General features: G+C 38.3%; 1 long non-coding RNA gene across 2 annotated transcripts; it reads left to right on the top strand.

The window, feature by feature from the left end:
• Positions 1 to 11,277: 11,277 nt before the first annotated feature.
• On the top strand, positions 11,278 to 12,616 carry LOC118113419. Of its 2 annotated transcripts, none has more exons than XR_004697329.2 (3): positions 11,278 to 11,430; positions 12,299 to 12,372; positions 12,463 to 12,616. It is a non-coding gene; the product is annotated as an uncharacterized LOC118113419 (long non-coding RNA). The 2 variants fall into 2 exon arrangements; XR_004697328.2 differs by having other exon boundaries at positions 12,283 to 12,372.
• The last annotated feature ends 592 nt before the right edge of the window (positions 12,617 to 13,208 follow it).

Raw genomic sequence — 13,208 nt, 5'->3', positions numbered from 1 at the left:
TATGTAAAATCAGTGAATGAAGTAAGATAAAAGTTTGTTTTCAGCTCCTGACTCAGTCTGCTGTCTGTCTTCGTTCAGGCTGTTTCAGAGCCTCAGGGCTCTTGTTTCAAAAGCTTTGTCCCCCAACTTTGTCTTCATGTATTGGTTGAATTTGAATTCTGAACTAAAATCTTCTTCATAGTATTCACAATATTACATTCTTAGTGGACGTCACTCACATAGCAAGTGTCTTGGTCCAGATTTGTCCTGGGCCACGAGAAGACCAGAAGTGCCGGATCATTGCCTGAAGTGGCCCACATCCGTGTGCTATCTGGGTTGTGAATTAACCTGAAAGAATCTTCTGTTTCAGATTCACCTGTTGTTGAGATAAAGGTCATTTCACTTGGGTCCTTTTTCCAGATAAGCCGAGGAAGACGAGCATTTCTGTCAGTGGCTCTTCTGATAACCAAGTGAAAGTTGGTCGTTCTCTCACGTTAACCTGTGACACCGATGCCAATCCTGCCCCGACGACTTACTCCTGGTACCGCAGCAAAAATCAACGAACTGACTCATGGTGGAATCCCACAAACAGACGTAGGCTGAGTTTAACAATACAAAGAGCAGATGAAGCTTGTTACAGATGCAGCGCCTCAAACCTCATTGGTAGAGGGGATGAGAGTCAACCAGTGTGCATACAAGTACTGTGTAAGTACTATGATGTTTCCAGTCATTTTTACGTAAATTCAAATACTTTGGTCATCTGCTTCCAGCTTGTGTGTGAAATGTCAGCCTCTGCTCTCGTTTAAATAACTTTCATTTGGGGGCGTGCCCGATTAGCCACTAAGTGAGCATGATGCAGGTATTGGGGTATTTTTAAAGCCCCGGAAGGATCTGCTGACGAGGAGTTTAGGAGATTCAGGAGAGGAGCTCCCTTTACCACTGATTGTTGGATTTTTTGTTCAGCAGAACTTTTAAATTTACAAGAAACCTATGAAACACAGACTAGAGCAGGGGTGTCAAACATACGGCCCGCGGGCCGGATCCGGATGACTTTGCTAATTGTGAAAATTACAGAAAGACATAAATTGCATTTCTATAAAAGTAGCTGCTATTCCTAATCAGTCCACAGGGGGTCGCACTGTATCAGTAAGAGCATGCCATAGACTGTAAAACAAGTAAAGAGTAAGAGTAGCGATTTACACTGAGAACCAGAACTAAACATCAGTGAATCAGCATGTCTCTTAAGAATATGGAGGTTTATGAGTACAAACGTTTTGTAATTTTTCGATCCAGTAATTGCTTCAAAAACAGCGTAAATGCGATGTCTGCTCCGGAGGCAGCAGCGCTCGCTGCTCGCTTTGTGACGCGTTTGACGTCAAACGCGTCACAAAGCGAGGGAATCTGCAGAGGAGAGCCCAGGCAGATAAACAGTGGGCTGACGTCTGAGTTTTTGGTCTTTATGTTTCTAGTTTATTGTAGAAAGACCTTAAAATAGGGTTTGTCATCCAAAAACCTTCACCAATGATTTAAATATAGAGAAATATTGTCGTTATGTATGCGTTATTATGCTATGATTTTACTGGTCTGGCCCACTTGAAATCAAAGTGGGCAGTATGTGGCCCCTTAACTAAAATGAGTTTGACACCCCTGGACTAGAGGGAAAAAACAATAAAATCATAATGTGCCTTCTTTAAAGAAGATTTTGCTTCCTCTCTACAGACCGGCCCACTGAACCTAAACTGTCTATGAGGTCTGAGGTCACAGAAGGTCAGACCATCACCGTCAGCTGCACTGTTGAAAGTTTCCCACAGTCAACTCTCACCTTGATGAGGATCAACAAATATAGTCGGTTTTTAAAAATCACTGAAAATAATCTTAATTCACGACCCATCAACTCTCTCTACCACACGTTTACGTTTGTGACTTCAGCCGACGCTGGCTGGTACTTCTGCCGTGCCCAGAACAGTGAGGGCTCAAAGGACAGCAAGCAGAAGAAGATGGTGGTGAAATGTGAGTGTTTCAGCTGCGGCTTTTTTTTTTCAACCAAACAGATCAAACCAAATTCTTCCTTTAAAAAATCTATCTATACAAAAGTAGCTTTTCTCATGTATTTTTCAATTTAACTATTACTTCTGACAGTTGAAACAATAGCACCTGAGAAATGAATGACCTAAAGTAAATGTGTCTATTTGATTAAGAACTGTAGAGCTTAGAAAATATCAATAAACTACCAGACCCTATATGAAGTCATTTAATCTATAAATTATCAATAATAATGATCCAGTAATGTTACGTGGTGCCACTCTGCCACTTAATGAATACTCCTGCTAAACTACTGTGCTGCTTATTTATGTATTTTGTACTGCGATATTTCTACTTTTACTTAAATCTCTGTAGTTCTTCCACCGGAGTAAAGTATAATTCTGTTGATATTGAAGCCTTGTGACTTTGAGTTGTAAGTGTTCTTGTGATATACAGGTGCATCTCAATAAATTAGAATATCATGGAAAAGTTTGTTTATTTCGATAATTCAATTCAAAAAGTGAAACTCATATATTATATAGATTCATTACACACAGAGTGAAATATTTCAAGCGTTTATTTCTTTTAATTTGGATGATTATGGCTTACAGCTAATGAAAACCCGAAATTCAGTATCTCAGAAAATTTGAATATTGTGAAAAAGTTCAATTTTGTAGACTCACGATGTCCCACTCGAATCAGCTAATTAACTCAAAACACCTGCAAAGGTTTCCTGAGCCTTTAAATGGTCTCTAAGGCCGGTTCAGTAGGACACACAATCATGGGGAAGACTGCTGACTTGACAGTTGTCCAGAAGACAGTCATTGACACCCTCCACAAGGAGGGTAAGCCACAAAGGTCATTGCTAAAGTCGCTGGCTGTTCACAGAGTGCTGTATCCAAGCATATTCATAGAAAGTTGAGTGGAAGGAAAAGTGTGGTAGAAAAAGGTGCACAAGCAACAGGGATAACCGCAGCCTTGAGAGCATTGTGAAGCAACGGCCATTCAAGAATTTGGGGGAGATTCACAAGGAGTGGACGGAGGCTGGAGTCAGTGCATCAAGAGCCACCACGCACAGACGTATCCAGGACATGGGCTACAACTGTCGCATTCCTCGTGTCAAGCCACTCCTGAACCAGAGACAACGTCAGAAGCGTCTTACCTGGGCTAAGGAGAAAAAGGACTGGACTGTTGCTCAGTGGTCCAAAGTCCTCTTTTCAGATGAAAGTAAATTTCATTTGGAAATCTAGGTCCTAGAGTCTGGAGGAAGAGTGGAGAGGCACAGAATCCAAGTTGCTTGAAGTCCAGTGTGAAGTTTCCACAGTCACTGATGATTTGGGGAGCCATGTCATCTGCTGGTGTTGGTCCACTGTGTTTTATCAAGTCCAAAGTCAACGCAGCCGTCTACCAGGAAATTTTAGAGCACTTCATGCTTCCTTCCGCTGACAAGGTTTATGGAGATGCTGATTTCATTTTCCAGCAGGACTTGGCACCTGCCCACACTGCCAAAAGTACCAATACCTGGTTTAATGACCATGGTATCACCGTGCTTGATTGGCCAGCAAACTCGCCTGACCTGAACCTTGTCAAGAGGAAGATGAGAGACACCAGACCCAACAATGCAGTCGAGCTGAAGGCCGCTATCAATGCAACCTGGGCTTCCATAACACCTCAGCAGTGCCACAGGCTGATCGCCTCCATGCCACGCCGCATTGATGCAGTAATTCATGCAAAAGGAGCCACAACCAAGTATTGAGTGCATATACTGTATATATGAACATACTTTCAGTAGGCTGACATTTCTGTATTAAAAATCCTTCGTTTTATTGGTCTTATGTAATATTCTAATTTTCTGAGATACAGAATTTGGGGTTTTCATTAGCTGTAAGCCATAATAATCAAAATTAAAAGAAATAAACACTTGAAATATTTCACTCTGTGTGTAATGAATCTATATAATATATGAGTTTCACTTTTTGAATTGAATTATCGAAATAAATGCACTTTTCCATGATATTCTAATTTATTGAGATGCACCTGTAATTCAACACCACAATAGTATAATTTGTGGCGTAATGCAATGTATTGTTTCTACAGGTTTGCAAGGCATTGTGCTCCCTTTTATATATTAGTTCTCTACCTACAAATTTACTATGAGACCTAATTCTGATGAAATAAAAACATATAATATCTATGAAGTCATTCTATATTATAAAGACCATTATATTGAACAGTGGTTAAATCTGACAGTTCTCTGTTTTCTATATTGTTGGTTACTGCAGACAGTCCCAAACATGTGACAGTTCAAGCCAATCCTGGTCTTGATGTGAAGGAAATGTTGACACTGAGCTGTACTGCCGAGTCCAACCCACCAGTGAGCTCTGTCACCTGGAGAAGACAATGATGGTAGGGAGAAATCGTCTAACAGACTCAGACCTTCAGGGTGAATTCAGCTGTCCTCTGACAGTGGACTGTACAGTTGTGAAGCCACCAATGACATTGAAGGAAAGTCACAGCCAGCTGAGGTGTTAAAGTCAGATGTGAGAATGATGCACTCTGTGATGTGAATGGATGAATAAGGAGGATATATTCTATATCGCCAGAGAAGTAAATACTGATCAGACGTATGCTCCAAAAAAGAAGAAATATTACCCACAATGTGATGTCATTCAAAATAAACGCTTAGCAAATCCCATCAAAAATATTGAAGTTAAAAAGGAACAGTAACCTAAATCAGTGGGCTGTAGTTTGTTTCAAAGAGAAATTGCTGAGAAAATCGAAAGCTTTACCCAGGTGAATCTAAAGCTAGTCTGTTTTATCTTTATTGTTTTAATGCCTATTAACTGGTGGTGCAAAAAGTTCCACATTTTCTCAGTCTGGCTTTAAAGAGCAGCAATAATAAGCTACTTCATTTGTTGTGGTTATTCATGTTTGATTCTGATGATGTTCAGAAACATTGTCTTTCTCCTGAATTTCCCGCCATTTCTCCAAAACACACAAACATCATGAGTCAGTAGAGAAGCTGGAGCTTGACGGAGGAGCTCCGTGGATGCTGAGCTGTACCAGTCACAGCTTCCCCCAGTCCACCTCTCTACCATGGTACAGGAAGAGTCAGGCAGGAAAGGATGAACTTGTGTCCGAGCATCAAAACCACACAGTGTACTCAAACCAGTCAGGAGTCTGTCACTGCGCTTTCACAGAAAATGAAGCAGATCAAAGTTTGTCTGATCCTTGGTCCGTCTGTTTGAACGTGAGTGAATCTCAAGGCCCTATAACTGTGTGTTTTATTGCTCAGAGACATGTGGGAGGTTTATATCAGAACATGCTTCTGGTTGTCCGTCCATACGTCCTATGTCCTACGTCCGCACAAACACCAGAATCAAGAAGTAACTGATTTGATTTTGCAGCCAAGGGTCAAAGGTCAAGCCTCTATATGATGCCCTTCCCTTCTAACCACAGGAAACTATCTTACATCCTGGAAGTTCCTGCTCCTGTTCTGTTTGTCCTGATGATTTATCATTTTAATCATTGTAGTTTTTAAGGGTGAATGAATAAGAAGTGCATTTGATTAAATTAATACATTTGTAGATGGTCTGTGGCAAAAATCACACATCATGTCCTCTATGTTTTCAGATACAGGAGGAAAATCTATTCAACAAGGAACAAATAAACAGAACATTCTTATGGTTTTGGTGATGAAACATTTGTTTAAGCCATTCTACTTTATGAAAACCTCCGGACAGAAGTGACATATCTGTGTGTGTGTGTTTGTGTGTGTGTGTGTGTGTGTGTGTGTGTGTGTGTGTGTGTGTGTGTACATCATTTCAGGGTTGGTGTAATGGTACTCAGGAGGAGGAGTCTGACGAATGAGAATGTTTCATGGAGCCTATCAGGAGCAGACTGGACTTCTGTCAGAGCAGTTGAGGTCCAGGGCTCCAACGACGCCAGCCCTTCCAGACAGCACGTAAGACTGCACCCACACAACAACACACTGTCCCCACCCAGACAAGGAACACTGTGTGGGACAGAGTCAGACATGGGCTGCTGCCTGCGTTGGAGTCAAAGTATCCATTTATTTTCTAGATCCTCCAGACATGAATGGCACAATGAAAGTCTGCCCTGTTAGTTTATAATATTCATTGACTCTGTATGCAAGTGTTTATTCTTATATATCTTTTATATTCCACAGGCCTCAGATCCACATCAACGTTGTTTACAGCATTTTGAATCTGCCTCAGGTGAGTCCCAGGTTGAGACAACACTTTAACAAGAAAACAACAAGCAAAAATAATCATATATGAATTTTAGTAAAACTCACGAAGATTTATATTAAAAGAGTTTAATTCAGTGTCTGGTCATGGTGGCCTGTCAGGAACTCTTTGTCTTAGCACAATACATTTTTTTATATTATTTAACTACTGTTGTTGAAACTTCAAAATCTATTTCTAATTGGCTATTTGTATATTGGAAATCGTAGGAAACAGTGATTATGTGGAGAGTTTAGGTCTAAGATTCAGGATATTTAAGACTCTGCTTCATCACTTGACCTGTTACAGCTGTAAAACTACTTAATTTTTCTAAATACTCTAAATTATGTGATAATTTCAATAATATGTTATCAAATATGTTTTAATGGTGATATTACAAAGCCTCCGAAGTCCCAGAATGTTATTAGTTTTATTTGAGTTCAGTTACTCAGATGTAAGCATCTGAAACAAGACAACAACATGTGCACATTAGATTTAAAATTGTAACAAATAATCTATCAGGATATTCTGCTAACCCTCAAATTGACCATGTAGAGCTACTGCCTTCCATCTTCTATCATCAGTATTAGTCTGGTCTTCACAGGCAGATGTGTGTCTTTACTGTTCAAGCTTTGTTGCTTTCCTCCTTGTACTTCCATATCCTGCTCCTCAATTGCTTGGCCCTGTCAGTAGCCGTCTATCAGTGCACTTATATTCCCAGTATACTGGGGCTACAGTAATTAAAAGACATCCTGTACAGCATCCATTTTAGAACATGAGGTTGATATTCAGTTGTTGCTGATAATCACTGATGTTTTCTGTCTGCTCAGGCTGCTCTACACAAACTCCCCACAAGACAGCAAGCTGGAAACACCGAGGACGATTATGTCAACTACACTTCTCTGCACTTCTAAGAATAAGATAAAGTGAGAATTTAATCTTTTGTGTAACAATACCAGAACAACAAAGGTGTTATTGATCAGCACACGTCATGTTGATATTTGTTCTCTAAGGAACAAGCAAAGAAAGGTGGGAAGTAAGACCTCTGTATGCGAGGTTCAAGTCAACACGAGTTAGAAAGGTCAGGAACCGTGGATTTCTCGCGTTGTTATATCAGTTCCCTATGTTTTGCTATTAGTTGAATTTAATCCAGAAATTGTTCCATAAATAATCTATAAACTACCTCCGCTCTCATCCTAGAATGAACCAGAGAGCCTGCAGGACTATGAAAACATTAGTAATGCAACCCACTGCACCAACATCTCCAAATCTATTTGACGACCACACCAGTGAAGGTGAAGTGGAGCTCCACCATTCACAGGTGATATCTACAGCGACGCCCCCGACGTTAGGACGCACTAAACAGAGACTCCAGCAGTTCACACGAAGATGAGAGTTAATACCTGACGCCAGATTTGACCCGAGATGTTCTCGTCCTGCTTTTACAGCTACTCCTGGCCTGAGGAAGTTTATATTCACAAGAAGTCATCACAGAGAGTATGAAGAGTTCATGTGTTAAACCGTGGCCATTAGGAGTATTTTAAAAACTAGTTAGCAAGAAGGTACAGAAGTTACATTACTGAGCTAAAATATAATATATAAATATTTGAAACTGTTAATTAAAGGTTCTGGGAAATAGTGAATGATAGCAAAATGTGAGGATAAACGGTTAAAATCCTTATTTTGCAACTTAAATGTAAATAATGAGTAAAATGATTGTATTAATAACTTTTATATAATCTATATATATAAATGACATGCAAAGTAGACAAGAAATGCTGAGAATCACTGCTGAATGTTTTTTGTGCTTTCCAGTGTTGTGAACTTAATCCAAACTCCACACACCTGAAATGTAAATATCCTGTAGCTCAAAATAAAATGAAATATGTTGGAACAAATGATGAACTTTAAAGTTTATTGACATTATTGTTGATTTGTTGAACAGTCACAGTGCGAAAGGGTTTCTAAGAATGGCTGCAAAGCACACAAAACACATTGCATCATGAAATGGACAATATCTTGTGATGCATTTCTATTAACGGACCATGTAAACCTTTAGATTACTTGAGTTAAGTAATAAGTAAAATGTAATCACATATGACTATCCTGAACTTAAACTCTTGAGTATCCAAAGTAAAGGTACAAATTCTGAGACATTAGGATATTATTAGATACGTTATTACATTTACAGGTGCATCAATGAGTTAGTATTTTAGTTGCCATGAGTCAGGCCCTAGCCGGAGGGCAGTATCCCCCGATCTAAATATGCACATTTTAAGATGTTTGAGCAGCTATTGGTTAACAGGAGCTTCAAACCATATCAGTGGACAATAGCATAGATGATTCACCATTGTGTTTGAGTTTGCATCATTTTGTATTTAAACTATAGAAACGTGTCTCAAACAGAAAACATCCACATACAAAATGTTGTACAGTAAATACCTATATTATTATGATACTCCTCCATTGGGTGTGTATTTACCTGAGCCTGTAAGTTCCATTCTAATTACCAAAGAACATGTGGTTATTAATTGTTTGAACAGACTGAACAGTCTTTGTATTCACAGCACAGCGATATAACACTTGATTCTGTCCTGGGTGGGAAACAGTGGAACACTGTCCTTCTCTCTCTCATCATCACCACCTTCTCTGTCTTTCTCTGGGCTTGACTTCAGCCTCTTGTGCCTTCCCAAAGGAAAGTGTGTCTGAAGAAATCTTCATTTGAGTCTCAGTGAATAGAACACAACAACTCAGCTCATATTTACATTGTAACAGTGCAGGGGTAGATTCTGTCCACAATTCACTGATTGGCCTCGTGTTATAAGAGTAGAGCGGTTCTCAAGAAAGTGCTTCATGTTTAAGAGAGTGAGGAAGCGGGAGAGAGAGAGAGAGAGAGAGAGAGAGAGAGAGAGAGAGAGAGAGAGAGAGAGAGAGAGAGAGACATCTCCCTTGTGCGGGGTCCAGCCGCATATAGTTGTAATTCACTGACAGCCAATCAGATTGCGACATTCTTTGTCGCTGTCTTGGTGCTGAAGTGTTCTTTCCTTGTCAATAGTTCTGAACTGTTTAATTAGTTTCAAATGACAGGCAGGCTACACTCAACATCATTTCACTCTGAAATATCTACACACCAGGAAGTATAGTATGTAGTATCAGTACAATACAGTATGCAGTAATACCCTGAGAGCATATTTTTAACTGTTGCACTGTTGCATTCAAGAATTTTAAAACCATATTTGGCCTTTTCTTCTTATTGAAGAAACAGGTGCCTGCAGAAGCCCGTTACTTGAATTAAATTTTGGATTTCTCTAACTTCTCTGGTTTGGAGATTTGTTGGAAACATTTCAGATAATGTAGATATACATTTCAACAACACATATATGTAGATGTAGTACTTATAACACTTTTTAATGAAGAAATGTTGCATATTATAGGTTTTAAAAAAGAGTTATGGAAACATCTTACTGTGTGGTGGCTCAGGTGTACGAGTGTTGGTGGGGGGACGACAGAAGGACCTGCTCAGAGAATAAGGATGAAAAAAGAAAGAGAGTAGCGAGATGTCACAACACTTTAAATTACACTTTTTATTCTTATTATAGACTGTACAATAAAGGACACATTTGGGGACCAGTAATACTTAAGATAAGACTTGGGAAACATCTTACTGTGTGGTGGCTCAGGTATATGAGGGGCAGAGGAGGTCTCAGGATGTGGATTCCTGAAAAGATCAATGGTTTAATTAGAACCAACATACTATTTACTTTCTCTTTTAAATTTTCTATTCCATTTACATGCTGAATAACAGATATGGGCAACTGTGTAGACATTGTTACGGAGAAAATAAAACATGTCAAACAGCCTCTGACAGTCCTCCCACTTTGCTGGGGACAGTAGAGGGGGCTGAGGCCAAAAGACAACAATACACTTTATTTGTACACATTCACATGGATTGATATAATAATCTTTTAAATAGTTTATTAGTCTAAGCCAAGAAATATATCCTGTATATCATCAAATATCATATATGAATCAAAATGTTGTAAAACACAAGTGTTCCACTGGGAAAAAAAAGACAATATGCTGTTATAATAATATGCCAGTAATATAAGATACAGATACAGTATCAGAAAAGCACAGAGATTGAAGTTATTCAATATTAAAAGATAACAAAAATATAAGACACTGTGACACACACACTTATCCGCCCATCATTTATCTGGTCTCTGGTAAAACAGTCTCTTACCTTTGTTGAATAAAACAAGTCACATGTGTGAAATAGTCGTAGATCGACATCTGCTGAAGTTTGTTGTTCGTCAGTCACTGAAGTTGAAGGAAAAGTCGAGGAAGAGAGACGGACATAAAGGGGAAACAGCGCCAACATATTCAGTGGCCGGGAGGGGCATTGCATCCATAATGGTTTAGCACTACCATAGCTAAACAAATGTTGAATATGAATATGAAATAATAACTTTAATTGATTAAAGCTACCTCGGGGCACCACCCTTCAAATGAAGGGAAAATAAAGACTATTTATTGATTAAGTCTCATGAATGTACTAATTACAAATTTGGAACTCTGATTAATAATTAAATTAATAACAATAACCGAAATTAACACATAAGTAGATAGCAAAGTTGAAGGATATGGAGTTCTTGACAGTGTAGAGGTTGGCAAAATTCAAACTTATGCAACATTAACGAAGACGTTTGATGAAGAAAAACATTTACTATGAAGATAATAAAAGTATAAAAACACAAACTACTAAAAGTTTACTCACTAAATACAGATGTGTATGTGAGTATTCGTGTGCATGTGTGTGTGCGTGTGTGTGTGTGAGTGTGCTTTCAAAATGGCAAATGACAAAGACCCCCTGGAATGTTTACACCATGTGTCTGAGATCACGCGTGTGTTAAGTTTGGGGAGATGTGTGTTGGTGCCAGGTGAGACAACAAACAACGACAAAAAGAGGAAGTGGGAGGAAGTGCATCTGCGTGCATATACTGTGAGAAGCTATCACTGTAATCTGAACACCTACAAGAAGCTTTTTTCTGGCTTGTATGATAGTGTAAACTCATTATTTTCTTGCATCCCCTTTCAAAGAGTGAAAACTTCCTTTTTCTGTAAAGTCTCATTCTCGGAGTGAGGCTGTGTGTGACAGACTGATACAAGTGGGTCCTCTGAGGTAAGAACAAGCTTCTATGGTTATTTATCTCCTCATGATGTTAATCTACTAGAGTAAAATATTTCAGAGTTTCAGAAGTTTTGTTTACAGTTTATACACTGATTACAAACTGTATTTTTTGTGGATGAAACAAGCAGATTTTTTTCTTAATAAAATTTGAATCCAGATCACTTAATAATTATAATAATAATAATAATAATAATTTAAAACCCTTTTTCTTCCATTCAGTTGAAATACTTTTTTCCAAATGAAAACTCAAACATCAGTTTCAGATGTCGTAGTTCCCTGAAGACTGAGATGAACCCAAAGAGCCAGATATGACTTTTTAAACAGTATATTTCAGACTAAAAGGTTCAGAAATTTGAATTTAATGAATACACTGTTATGTTTGCAGTCAAAATATTTTAAATGTGTTCTGGGGTTTCTTTGAATAAAAGTGATTTGAACAAGTAGCTAATGTCAAATAAAATTAAAAAAGAAAACAGAAAACAAACAATATTTTAGTTATTACAGGAAAAAAGAAGCTGAACTCTGGGATTAACAAAAACATGTGGCCCAAATATTCCATTTTAAAATAATTACATTTATTTTCCTGTAATAAATGACAAATTCTGCGTAGAGGTGAGGTGACTTTTGTGTTTTCAATTCATCAGAATTTTTACTAAACCACAAGTTCACAACCATCTTGAAAAGAGGAACAAAACAAACACAACTCTAAATGCCAGTAAAAGAAATGGAAAGAGGAAGAAAGAAATTCTGAGACAAGCTGAAAAATAACTTTGATCATTAATAATATATATTAAAAGAAAAAGTTCTGTGATCTTAAGGGATATGTTTTTATCCACTTTTCAGTTTTTCTTTGTTTCAGAAATCCAGTTGTAGTCCCACATGAGATGGAGGCTCAGACAGTCACGTGGTTGGTTTTTCTGACCCTAATAAAACGTGAGGATTTTATTTCTCCACTTTGAAAACAATGGTTGTTTTCTTTTATTAAAGATTAACTGACTTCTCCACTTGTGTTTTCACCGACAGATGTTTCTACAAGTAACCCTAGAAATCCCTTTAAACTAGAACCTGGTTGGCTGCCGGCTACTGAGGGATCCTGCTTTGAAATTAAATGCCAAGTCACAAGCTATGTTGACGGAGATGATGCAAACTGGTTTTGATGAAAGATAGACGATGGTCAAAGTGATGAAGACTATAATACCACTGTCATTTAGCAGCACAAACACCTTGGACACGTCCGGTCAGTCCTGACTTTGCAAACAGAGTGAAATACACGGTTCTTCATCTTCAAGTTGGAGGAATAGTTACTGGCTGGCCACTGTGCAGTATTTTGATCTGTGACCTGAGAACAAGTGACATGAAAGTGGTCTTTTTGAGATTAGTAGGAGGAAAACTTGGTCATCTGAAGTGACCTCAATGTTGAAGGTATGTATAATAAAATCTAAATATTAAATACATTTAGAATATACATAATATTACAATTAGTGGACAAATGTGTCCTTCAACTAGCAACGATATTTATTAATTAATACAAACGCATACAGAAAATGAACATTTAAACAAACACCAGTGATAAAACTACAGAATCCATCTTTGAGATCATTTTAGTTGATGTATTTTGACTTTTAGTTTGGTCCATGTCCCATTCACTAAAATTCAGTACGTGAGATTTATACTGCAGTCAGTACCAGGTGGCGATCTAGACACTTTGGCTTCACTTTTAGTCGATGGTCGAACTATTCTAGATCAGTTATGACCTAGAGCAGTTTGGC

The sequence above is a fragment of the Hippoglossus stenolepis genome, chromosome 8, assembly GCF_022539355.2.
Source record: "Hippoglossus stenolepis isolate QCI-W04-F060 chromosome 8, HSTE1.2, whole genome shotgun sequence".
NCBI lineage: Eukaryota > Metazoa > Chordata > Actinopteri > Pleuronectiformes > Pleuronectidae > Hippoglossus > Hippoglossus stenolepis.
Note: the sequence above shows the minus strand (reverse complement) of the source record. Positions and strands in the feature narration are given on the sequence as shown.